At 38.4% G+C, this 13,124-nt stretch overlaps 1 long non-coding RNA gene across 3 annotated transcripts in view; it reads right to left on the reverse strand.

The window, feature by feature from the left end:
* LOC145551099 (uncharacterized) overlaps positions 1 to 2,675 on the reverse strand; it is a 134,548-nt gene extending 131,873 nt beyond the window's left edge. Inside the window, exon 1 of one of the 3 annotated variants that reach the window (XR_014086902.1) lies at positions 2,280 to 2,675. This is a non-coding gene — a long non-coding RNA (uncharacterized LOC145551099). The remainder of the gene's footprint in view (positions 1 to 2,279) is intronic. The other 2 variants (XR_014086898.1, XR_014086899.1) reach the window with 2 other exon arrangements.
* Positions 2,676 to 13,124: the final 10,449 nt, after the last annotated feature.

The raw sequence follows: 13,124 nt of genomic DNA on the forward strand, positions 1-13,124 counted from the left end.
AGAATCATTCAAGTATTTTCATCATGTGACAAATTTCACTGGCAGAATAATTACTAATATAATTTTTAAAATGTTGGAGCAAGCTTAAACTTATTCTTATTATTCTTATTCTTATTCTTAGTGCTATTAAAACTATGTTAACAGTAAGTATTCCTCAGTGTGAAAAATCCATAAGACTGATATACTATTTAGTCAAAGGTATTTACTCAGCAAATTAACTTGACTTTAAATCATTGATATCAAGTGTTCTACAAATATTTGCAAAAGACTGAGTCACTTTCAGGAGCTCAGTGAATTCTAGTGTGGTCGCATGATAGGATGTCACCTGAGTAATAAGTCCAGTCTTGAAATTTATTTGAAATTAAATATTCCACACTTAAACGTTGGTGATGTCTCAAACAAGTAGCAACTGTGAGCCGTAGGAAGTCAAGACTTGGATGCAGTGACATAAAACATATCAACTCTGGACACTAGAATAGTGGAGACTTGTTTACTGGAATGATGAATCCTGGCTCTCTTTCTCTTACTTTAATGGCGAGTTGTTTCCAGGAAGACTACACTTGTCCAATAACTCTTTCCTAATCTCAATGTGTACATGGAATTATGGTATGAGGCTGTCTCAGTCATTTGGGACTCGAAAGCAAGTCTCAGTTCTTCAGTTTGCTCAGTCATTTTATATTTCAAGCTTACTACTTTGTGGGAACAATGTGGAGACGGCCCCTTCACGTTCCAACCGGTGCACAAAGCCAGGTCCTTAGAGACATGGACGAGCAAGTTAAGTGTGGAAGAAATTTGCTGGATAGAGTCTTTGGGGTGACTTACAGTAGAGACTGCTAGCTAGGCCTTATCTTCCAACATCAGTGCCTGACCTTATGAATGCTCTTCTGGAAGAATGGTAAAACATTTTCCATTAAGCACACTATTAAACCTTTTAGAAATGCTGTCCCAGAGGGGTTTAAGCTGATATAGTCGCAAAAATTGAACTGACATCATATTAAACCCCATTCATTAAGTCGATCAAGTTTTTATGTGTGTATATATATATATATATATATATATATATATATATATATATATATATATATATATATATATATATATATACTTGGACAGGCAGATGAGTTAATACTTATGTGTTTTTCTTCATAAGAAAATTTAAATAAACACAAGTTTGTTAATATGAAGAAATGACCTGAAAAAGTGTTGAAACTTTCCCAACTGACCTCAGTTTTGTGTTTTCAGCTCTGACATTTGATCTATTTTTTATTGTGCTCATAAACTGTTGGTCCTTGAAATGTTTGACCTGCGTATTTGACCTGTGATGAACTAATTTCCAAAAGACTTAATTTGTAGGTGAAGGGAAGTCAACGTAAATCAGTGCAAGAAAGCTATTGACTGTCAATTTATATATATATATATATATATATATATATATATATATATATATATATATATATATATATATATAGCCGATACCGATTCCGATCACACATGAGGGCCGATCACCAATACCGATCACATAATTATTATTTTTTTAATCATAAGCACTACCGGTTACATTATGTGGAAAAAGGAGCCATAAATTCACCTTAATTTAGACAAAAACTTGTTTTTAATGACTTTTTCCAAAAAAAAAACAAAACAGGCATTGTGCAAATTGTACTGCTATTGGTAATACTATCTTTAACAGACTGAAAACATATGAAGGCTCTGAAGAGGCTAAATAATGCAAGAAGTCCAACAAAAACCTCTCAACATTGCCAAAGAAATTCAAGTATAAAACTTAACATTCAAAGGTAAATACAGGTTCCATTACAATAAAGAGCCACCTTAAGCCACCTGAGTTACTGAATGAAACCTTCCTGATAGCATGGCGGCTAGCTGATTACTGCTAGTTCTGATTGGCTGTTTCTGACTGAGCGGAGTAATTATGCAGAACAGGGAGGAGGCAGAGGAGATCGATTATTTTTTTCAGAGATTATTTGTCTCATGTTAGGACAGCGAAAGTTTTAATACGTATATAAAATTTATTTTTTTAGGTTATATGCTGCAGCTTTAAACAGAGGTTCGGTGTGAGAGTCACTACCAGATGGAGCAGAAGCGGCGCTCCGTCTGTGAAATATTACTACCTATAGCGCGTAGTAGCGGTTCAACAGCGAGAGCAGAACCAGCGTCTTACATCGCAGCTCGAAGACTTAAAAAATTTTACGCGGTATTTGTTTAGCTTTCTGGCCGTCATGCTAATCCGGGTGAGTGTTTGTAGCTGTGCGCTGCTTTACCTGCTATCTGATCCTCCATATGTCTTTTTTACTGCAATGAGCCTTGATGTAGCCAAACTCCGTTAAGTATGGCATTGTTTTGATGCCATATTAGATTCGTCGTGTTGATGCATTTTGACCTGCTTCACCCCATATGCTTCCATTTTCCGCCGCAACACGCAAACGTCCTCAATCACTCAGTGCGTTATAGTTCCACATCGCTTAGGATTTGTTGCTGTGCGTTTGCGCAGTGTGAAGGAAAGAGGAGAGCAGCTGCACAGACAAGCTGCGAAATGAGATTTCAAATACTTTCACAGATTATAACCAAGGCATTTTTAGATTTTGGTGGCATATGTCAACACTTGTGTTTATATAATTTGGAAGTGATAGCTAAACCTCCCACAAACTTTATAATCGTCATATATTGAATTCTGGGTACTGTGTCAGTTGTATTTTTTAAATTATACATTATGTTGCTATTTTTTTGTGTTATTTTATTTTATAGGGTGATGTTATTTTTATGTGGGACTGAAAGATAGAAAGGATAATAATAAAAACAATTACAATTATGCTGAAAGAGGATTTGTATTTTTGCTTTTCATTTGATTTTTATGTAAGAAACAGTCCATAAGTGTAATTGTACATCACAAAACCCTGCTAACATTATTAATTTAAAATGACAAAACTGAACAGTGCTTTTACTTTTGAGCAACAGAACATGGAAATATAGAGTAAAGAGGAGTTCCTTATCCAAGTTTTACTGGAAATGTATTCTCTTTCTCTTTTTTTTGGTTCATGCTGCAACACTCTACCAGTGGTTAAGTGGTTTTTCTTTGTACTAAGAAAGAAAGGAGGCTTCATGAACAATATTTGGCATCTGTTGGCAAAATGGAGGAGCAGGCTGAATAAATTTAGTATCTCTGTTTCCCTGTGAGGACTATCTTCTGCTGCAGCACATTAATGCCACTATCAGCTACTATATCACCAGTCAAAGTGACAAATGGCAGACAAGCGCCTCTCAAATATTCAGAGAGGGTGGGGAAGTGCAAGGGGGTAGTAATAGGAGACAGTGTTTTTCTCAGTTTGGCACGTTGACTGTAAAATTTGCTGAGTGTGATGCTTAGAGTAAAAGTGTGTGTGGGGGGGGGGGGGGGGGGGGGAATCAAAACAAAGCATACTATTTGTCTGTATGTTTGAATATGTGCATGACTTTAGGTTCAGAGTAAATGATTGCCTTATTGTCCCTTTTCTGCACCCCAGCCCCCTCCAAACACAACCCGTCTGCCCCCCATCATTCGGACAGCTGGAAACAGAATTCATCAGAATTCATCCGATTCGTTCTGCTGCTTTTCTCTCTCCCAACTGCCCAATCCCCCTTCCGACCACACCTCCCACCACTCCCTAGTCTCCCTCACTGTCGTAATAGGATCTGCAGGAATCATTCAAAGGCTAGATATAATTTACTGCTTGCCTTGCACAATACCCCCACCCTCTCTCACCCGCTTTCTCAATCACACAAGGTGCCCTGCGGATGAACTAATCATACTTGAAATATTATTTCTGCTTCTTATTCCTCCATTTTATGAACAGCTCCTTTTTATAGGGCGACGGATTTAACCCCTTACTGGTCACACTCCCACCAGTCCATGAAAGCAAGTAGGGGGTGGGTAAGAACCCTCTTCATAACTTTCACATTATTATTATTTTGAGTGTGTGTGCTTGGGCGTGTGTGTGTGTGTGTGTGTGTTTCTTTATTTTGCATTAGATCTTTGGTTTCTTACAATTTATGAAACAGGATCAGAGAGGAGCTTCACAATAAAAAAAATAAATGTTTGAACAAGTCACTTGTCTTCATTCACATTTTTATATGCATTACAATCAAAACTGATAGCAGTTTTGACAGCAATAAAATATATATAACACTGAATTAAAACCTGCAAAAAATATTTCTGTTTTCATAAGTCTAGGCACCCAATAAAACACTTTTTGGGCTGTCTTGAACTATTTTTCCACCAAAAACGTACCGATGCGCATAGAAAGCAACAAACACTTTTTTTTAGGATAAAACATTGTTTTAGGTCTTGAATTTATTTATTTATTTTTCCTCTGAGGAGACAGCTTTACAGTGGGAAGATGTGTCTTTGACCATATTCCCAAAGAATACGGTCAAACACAACATCTTTTATGTTTTGCACAGACATGTGGTCCATGTCTACAGAAATTATTTTCTTTGTTGGTAATTCAGAAAAGAAATTATGTACTGGAGGCACACATACTAATCCTTGCAGCAGAGAGAGAAAGAATCAGATTTTTGGATAAAGGGAGGAGAGTGAATACGCAAAGCAAGAAATGCACATGCAGAGACCTACCAAGGGGAGCGATCAGCTGTTCACTTTTAGTTAGAGAGCACATTTACTTTCAATTGATTTCCAATGCTTTAGTCAATTTCCTGCCACTGTTCATTGCAGGTACTTGTGATCTCAGTTAAGCTACTTGTGGGAAAATGGTAAAAGTTCAAAACAGAAACTCAATGGCACAAGGTCTTGTGTTTTAAATGTACTGTATTTATTGTTTTATCATTTTCTTTATTATTGCCAAAAACTAACAAAAAAGCACATGTGCAGTTAAATTGACCAGTCAATACACAGATCACTAAAAAAGAGAGAGATGTTTAAATAATGTATAGTTTCTATTTTATGTTGCTTTCTGCCTATTTATTTATGAGTTTGAGTTTCTTTTGTGACTTTCCTCTGTGCACACAACTTACAGGTTTGATCTGTATTCCATTTGTTTTTCCACAGTCTCTTCAGTCTGTCACTGCCTGTCTTTAATGCAAATACTCATTCACCTAGTTTTTATTTTGGGTTTTTTTTCATGTTGCTTTCCATCAGAGTATTGCAAGATGAATATTCGGTTTGGAATAGCACAGCTCCAAACAAAGAGTCCCCCCAGCACATCTGCTTGCAAGGAAGGTAGAGCCTTAACACCTGGAAGTAATAAAAGAGCCACAGTGAGAGAGAAAATAAGGTAGGATTATTGTTCTGTGTGAGGAAGAGATTATGTTCAGAGAAAAGACACGGGAGGCATGCGGCTACACTTTCACCTTGAACAACAGGGCTAAAAAACAGCCTCTGATTAAAACTGAAATGAGGGGAAAAGAAACATCTGAAAGTGAAGCACGCTTTCATGCCGAGACAACAAGTATAAAGCTTTATACTAAATGAAAATAAAATGAACTGGAATATTCCCAGGCATCTGCAGAACTGCTACGGAGCTACAATGTCATTATCTTAGCATGGCTTTAAGTGAGCAAACAGAGAGACAGAGAGGGAGCTACAGAGCATTAGCCCAGTTGTGATGAAGCTCATTTGTTTCTTCTTTTTTTTTTTCCAGTTTTTTCCCTCTGTTTTGAAGCTGCTGTTAATTTGTCTGCCTTCTTTTCTCCAAACCTAGTCAGCCCATAATTTCATCACGATGGTGGGGAAAATGAGAATACCAAGACGTATTATTTTTCATCTGCACTACCGTAGTTAAATTATTTTGAGAAATAAATTTGTTATGAAAGATTTAAAAACGAGCACTTCTCATTCTATTTTTTCGAAGCAAAGGCTGTAAATTGTACATTTCCAGTCATTTGCAAAGACGTCGGACACATCGGCCAGACGGAATGCCTGACAGGTAATTACTCCATGGCATCCACATGCTTTCTCTTGCAGACCAACATCAAAGTACTTTGATTTGCAGAGCATACAAAGAGAACAATGAATGCGTCTCTCCCCAGGTGTATGACCTGACAATGATTCTGCACAAAGTCCACCAGCCTGTGGCATGAACTGAAATCCAAATGATGCAGACACACAAAAACAATTCCAGCCGAGGGAAGAGAGAAAGCGCTCCAGCAGTCTCTCTATTTCTCATCGCTCTCCGTCATGTTGACTGGAATGACATTAGATGCCAGCACTTGTTTGTGCTCTAATGACAAGTAAGAGGGGATGGTTGTCTCCATGGCAACGACTAAGGCTCAATATATCATACCTCATTACAGTAGTCAAGCGGGGACATTTGGTCAAAAATTAATATATCAAAGGAAGGAGAGAGGGAAAGAGTATGTTGTGGGAAGATTGCCCAGCATTTGTTATATGAATTTGATAAGTGAAGCTTTTTAAATGGTGGCCTTATTACTTTCACACTGCAGCAGTAGGCGGCAGTTTGAAATGGCTGTTCTGTGACCTTGGCTCGATACGTTTAGAGTGTCATGTTCCTTCGAAGAAGATGGTAAGACCGATAAAAAGGCAAACCGGAGGACAGCCTGGGTTTGCATGAGTTTGTGTTGAAGCTTTGGATGTGCTTCAGGCAGTGTGGTGCAGACTAATTGCCTGATGATTCACAACTGGAGGAATTGTGGAGCAACAAACTGCTCAGACAATCTTACGCTGACTTCTGTTACTGTGTGGGTGGTGCTACGTGAAGTAACCAGTATGAGACAGAAAATGAGGAGGAGAGATGACAAAAGCAGTTTGATTGAACAATTCTTAAAACACAAATGATAAATAAGTGTATATTATAAAATAATTGAAACTAATTAATATTGACAAGTGACTACCAGTCGGTGGCTGAAATGCTTTATCCATTCAATGAATCTAATTTCACCCAGCTGATATTTATTTCCCCCTCCCTGGGCTGACACCTTATTAAGGTGGAGGATTTCAGTGTCCCAGTGATCCAAATTGTCAGGGGATTTATGCCCCCAGTAGAGTCGTCCTTCGCAAACAGGCCCTCGGTGAAGGATCAGACAAAGTGGTGGTGGACATGTTGTGCTGAAGACCGAGACTTGGGACATCATGAGTCAGTGATGTCCCATTGACCTCCTCAATCCCACCAGCATGTCTTCCAGTGAGGAAGTGGAGTCTGGGGACTTTGGTTTGGGCTTTACAATCTCTTGTGCTGAGGGTTTCGGGGTTTCTGGAGAGGACGCGCCACCAGATAGTCGAACTTCAGGTTCAGGAGGAAACGGTGTTGCTTTTGTCCTAGCCATAAAAAATTGTACCAGCTCTACACTTGCAGTAGGACCTGGAAGGTGCAAGAGAGTTCCCCCAACCAGTCTAAAGTGTTTTATGGGCCTGGAGAAGGCCCTGTAACTGTGAGAGCCCTGAAGGTGAATCTTCAGGAGTGTGGAGTACCATGCCCCTTGATTTGGGTTGCAGTTTGTCCCCGCATGACCGGTTATTGTACTTGGCCCACATTTCTGGCAGTAAATCTGGCTTTTTTCCCGTGACAGTTGCACTCTGCCGAGGTTGTCCTTTGTCATAGATTCCAATTGTAACCCTTCTACACAGAATTTCTAGGAGGGAGTAAAGGTGTTATGGGGATCCGTTTAGTTGTCTCAGGATCGGGTTTCTGCTTTTTGCAAATGATGTGGACCTGTTGGCTTCATCACATCATGATCTCCAGCTTTCGCTGGAGAAGTCTGCAGTCAAGTGTGAAGCAGTTAGGGTGATCAGTGCCCCCAAATCAGAGATGGACGTGACCTGGAAAAGCGTAGAATGCTTTTTACTGGGAGGAGACTTAGAGGAAGACCCAGGACATGCTGGAGGGAATAAACATTGGCATTCCCCTGGAGGAGCTGACCCAAGTGAGTGGAGAGAGGGAAGTTTGGGCCTCTCAAATTGCTTCCACAACCCGACACAGGATAAGTGGGTGGATGAATAGGTGGATGGATATATGGATTTATGGAAACTCTAAAAAGCTATGTACCTAAGCTCTGAAAGGGACTTTAGCCAGTCAGAACAACTGAAATATCATTAGGTGGCTGAAGATGATGTGGTCAGTTAACTTAGCAGAAAGTGAAAAGTGCTCAAAGTTTGAGAGCCCAAGTTTGAGGGCCAAACAGGATATATATATTTTTGCTAACCTTTTCAACTAAATAAAAATGTCATTTCACACTTCTGAAAAATGAAATATCATCACAAATAAAATCTGTTACCATAGATATTTGAATGATAAAAAGAAGCAGGTGATTGTTGTTAGAGATATGCAGCCTTTTATCATGGCATAAGATTTTTTTGACTTTGTAAGATCTTGGCCAAGACGCACCACAAAAACCGAACTGAGAGATGAAAATCTAAACTGAAGCAAATAAAATGTTAGGTTTTAGCCAGATGCGTGACCTCATCCTTGTAAAAAATTGTTTTCACTTCGCCAGACTTTTTAAATTACTTTATTTGTGTGTGTATCAAATGTAAAATGTAATGTTATTTTGTCTGTCTTATTATTTATAGTTTTAATGTAGTTTTTTTTTGGCACTTCCATAGGTTTAATCAAAAAATAAACACAATTTCATGTTTCATGTTTATTTGTATTAAGGCTGAATACTTTCATTTTCAAGTTTACAATTCTATCATTTTATATTTTTTATGTTCCTTGTACATATATTTTCCGTTTCCTCATTAACATATCACTTTTGATTTTGTTTTAGTTGTCAAATAGTTATGTCTTTTCGGTGTAACATTTTCGTCCTGGTTGTGGATTGCTGTGTATGTTTGTTTCTTGACTAGGAAAAGGAAAACTTCATTAATCAATTCTAGTTTTGACAAATTTTTGCTATTTTAATTCAAACATTGTTTCTTTTTTAGATTAATGAGGCTAAGTAAGCAAATAAAAAAACTTGTGCTTTAACTCATAAATGTTATTCACAAAGCAGAGGCAGTACTTGTCAGGTCTTAGCTGCCATTCTGTAGAGTAGGAGCTTTTGTTTGAATCTTGCAACCTTTCGTGCTCTCAAACTTGTATACATGTAAAGAGAAGGACTGAATTCCAGCACATGAAACATACATGATCTAAACTGGGAGTTAGACCTTACTTAGTGATAGCAATTTGGCTAGCCAAACAGAATATGATATAAAATTCCTTCTGCAGCGACGTCATATTGTCAGGTCCTGACTTTGGATGCTTGCTCACACAATGACTGTCTGCCTCTTCTTTCTTTGTGGGTGATTCAGTCATTTATAAAGAAGTCTCTTTAGGGGCTTTTTAGATTTAATCATGAACTAATCCCAAGAAGACAATGCAAGCTGATGAGAGCATTTCCACTTATATGTAACTAACGTTTTATAGTTATGCTTCAAAAAGCAGTTGTGTGGAAAGCACTAATGAAGACTTATATGAACTTGTCTCTATTTAGCCATTCAACACTCAGGTGACAGGTCAATCGTTTGCTGACCTCCTGTCAAGAACAAAAGTAGGGTGAACTATTTCTCCCGCAAGATCTTTACTCTTATAGGGGCTTCTTGTGAAGAGTTCATTTTTTTATGTTAAATTGCATGTTGGATTCAGTTAACTGCTTGCTAATTAGATTGTAATTACAAACGAGCTGAGCAAGCCTGTCTGGTCCAATTAGAAACACTTTTGTTGCTGATCCGCCTTGACCTTTTGCTAACATTTTCAATACTTTAAGCTAATGCTGAACACAAGAGGTAAATGTTCAAACATATTAAAACTACCATGTTTATGGGTACCACACTGACACAGGCACAACATTTCAAAAAATTTCCTCTTGGTATATTTTTTTATTTATGAATAAAACAGTTTTGATGCATTAATGAACCTGATGACAGTGTTTACTTCCATGAACATTATTAAACATTTACCATGTATTTATGTTTCCAGTCTCAAACCAAACAGAGAGGATTAGGGTCTGACTAATTTCCAGCAGGGGTAGTTTACCCTCCCTCTCACTGAGAGGAGCTCTCATACTGACTGAGCGGTGTCTCCTGCATCCACAGCACACCTGGTCTCCATTATCTCTCCATTTCACAGGCTTGCACCCCCTAACAGGGCAGCCTGGGAATGGCTCTGGTTCTTTCATCTTCCCATCATTATAGCAGCCGGCCCAGGGTCAGGGCCCAGTCTGACAGGCATTCCAGGCTCAGTACTGCATTTGTTTGAGGTTAAAAAAAAAAAACCCAAGGAAATATTAAGAAGAGCGAGTCTCAAAACAATTATTGTATTAAGAATCTCTCACAGACTTGATGTTTTCCCCATGGCAATGCAAAATCTGATGCTGCATCTTAAAGTGGTGCCTCTCACTTCCTTTACTGCATCACCTTTCCATACCTGTGACTTAAGCAAAAGCCTGATTTGTGGTACAAATGTCACCACATCTCAATGAAACGTGCACAGATACACAAGGAACTGGGAGGGGCGGGGGGGGAATCAAACTATACAAAAACAGTGTTTACAAGTGTTGTGGTGAAATCATGCAGAGTATCAGCTTTATTTAGCTTGTTTTATTACTCTTTAACCTTTTCCACAGAGGGACATTTGAAGCCAGATCAAGGAGGAGGCAAATTCCTTCCCCTGTGCTGTTTAGCCGTTTAAAACATTTCGCAGACCCCTTCAGAAAATCTGTGAAACACATTTACAGAGAGACGATACACCACCTGATGGTTCAGGATGGACATGGTCCACCCATTATCATTTTGCATATGAGAAAAAAATGAGGTGTGATAATTGATCTCTCATGTACTTCAGCTGAGCCTCTCACGGTACCGTCAGCACAGCTTTGTTTCAAGGGAAAACACTTTGAGGCAGCTCTCACCAAAGCCTTTCTTAATGCATCATCACTTTGAGGTTACAGAAGTGACACAATGAGAAGCACTTTGAAGTGAAGTAAAATTATCCCCATTTTCTGCTCCCACAAATGATTTATTAAGGGGTAAGAAAGAGAAGGGGGTGAGGAAAGGCAAAAGGGCAGATGAAGGATGGAGAAGGACAAACACATTCCCAGCACATATTCTCTTCATTATGAGTAAGGGGGGAGCCGATCATTCAATTACTGACTGCCGTCACAGGCTGATATCCCTGCCTGTCAGGGCCCATTCCGGCTCAGTTTCGAACAGAGTTCTTCTGATGTACTTCATTTCCTATTAAACAGAACCAGAAGGCGCTGTGAAAGTGGCGACACCTGATCCTGTGTTCAGGAGATGGGAGAGCCTCGACGAGGCTCGGAATCTGCCAAGGCACCTTCCTCATCTTCCCGAGGATGGATCCCACCTGCACTGAAAGAAAAAAGCTGTTCAATTCATTTGATTTTATTGTGTACATCCGTCCCACACAATGTGAATAAGTAAAACAGACATATTTTCCCTTTTTCCCCTCAGACAGTTATAGCTTGTCAAATCAACATATTTTATGTACATAAGATTACTTTAAAATATTAAGTTGAAATTACAAAAATTTTTTCTGTTACTATAATGTAAATATATTATGTATTATCAAGAATGTTTTTTTATGATTCAGCAACAATAATATAATGAATATGAAGAGGACCCAGCCGTTGAACCCAGCCCTCAGTCTTCAGAAAGTGCCGTTCTTCCTTGTATGAACACGATGTGAAGGTATTTGAAATATTTTCTAATTTCCAAACTTGAGGACGGAATTAAAATAAAACAGATCTAGATTTAAACTTCTTTGGCGTGTAAGAGAAATAGTTTGGAATTAAATGAAGTTTAAATCTCGATCTAATTTTAATTCTGGCCTCGAGTTTAGAAATTTGAAAATATTTCAAATATCTTGTAGGTCATAGACATAGAATTAGTTTGACCCGTCATTAAGACAACAGCTTATTTTTTCTTTGACACTGATAGGAAAAGAAGAAAATGCGACAAGGCACAAAAAAGATGAGGGGGGTGGAAAATAGGGATGAGGCGTAGTTGTATCGAAGACTATGTACCTTGCAGGCTCTGCAGTGAAATTCCCATTTGTCATGGTCTACTATGGTAATTCTCCAGACTGCTTGTCAGGGTTTAACCTTTGACAGTGGCTTTGCACACGTTACTCATGTGCAAAGCAGTCCTGATTAGTAAGGTATTTTATTGGCTTTGTCACCAATCCACCTTGCAGATCCACAGTATTTACTGTTTACATGATGACATTCATAAGGCTGTGGCTGACTACCTACGTTCAGAGTGCAGGTCTTGATGTTCAATTCTGATTATTTGCTAAAAAACAATTACTTTAGCTGAAAAAGTTTTTTTTTTTTTGCATGGTTGTTTATACTGCTGAATGATATAACTGAACTTCTGTTGTGAATAGTTTAAGCTCTCCTATGCTTAATTCGACGTTGAACAGTCAACATGCAGCCATGTAGTTGCAGGACATTTTCTTCAGTACATGTCAGGCCCCGTATATATGGGTTGCTCCCTGACATATGAAAACATACTGGCAGAAAACATGGTAGAGAAGAATGTGAATCAATCTAATGGTTTGACGAAGAAGATAACATTGACTGAGCATGAAAAAGTCATTTTCCAATCCTTGTAGGAATTTTGTGATGAATCGCACAATTGTACATAATTCCTTACAATGTCTAAGGTGCTCCTCAATAGTATTCATGTTGACTACTGACGCAAAAACAGGACAGTGAAAGCGGACTAGTTAAAGAAAAATATCAACATTGCTGACTGAGCACATTTCAATATAATACACCCACAAGCATGAGATGAACTTGGCAACCCCAAAGTGAAACACGTCCACAGAAGAACTTAAATGCCACGCAACGCACAGTTTACCAAAGTAATAATGAATGCTTCTGAATATGGATAGACTTTAAAGTTATTTAAAGCTGACGTTATTGTTACAAGATCATAACAAAATAAAGGAAGTTAATAAAAAGAACATTCAACTAATAGGAATGGCCTTTTGTGGAACATTGATCGCAGCTTCTGTAGAGAAACCTGTTTGGATGCGTAGTCAGAAACAAGAATGATGGGATTTAATGACACGGATTACTTTCATAATTTCATATTTAAAATTTTCAGCCATTGTTTACATGTGAATTTATGGTATTTGCTTCTCCTGAAGCATAAT

Source organism: Poecilia reticulata, chromosome 3 (assembly GCF_904066995.2).
Source record: "Poecilia reticulata chromosome 3, P_reticulata-male-v2, whole genome shotgun sequence".
NCBI classification, from domain to species: Eukaryota; Metazoa; Chordata; class Actinopteri; order Cyprinodontiformes; family Poeciliidae; genus Poecilia; species Poecilia reticulata.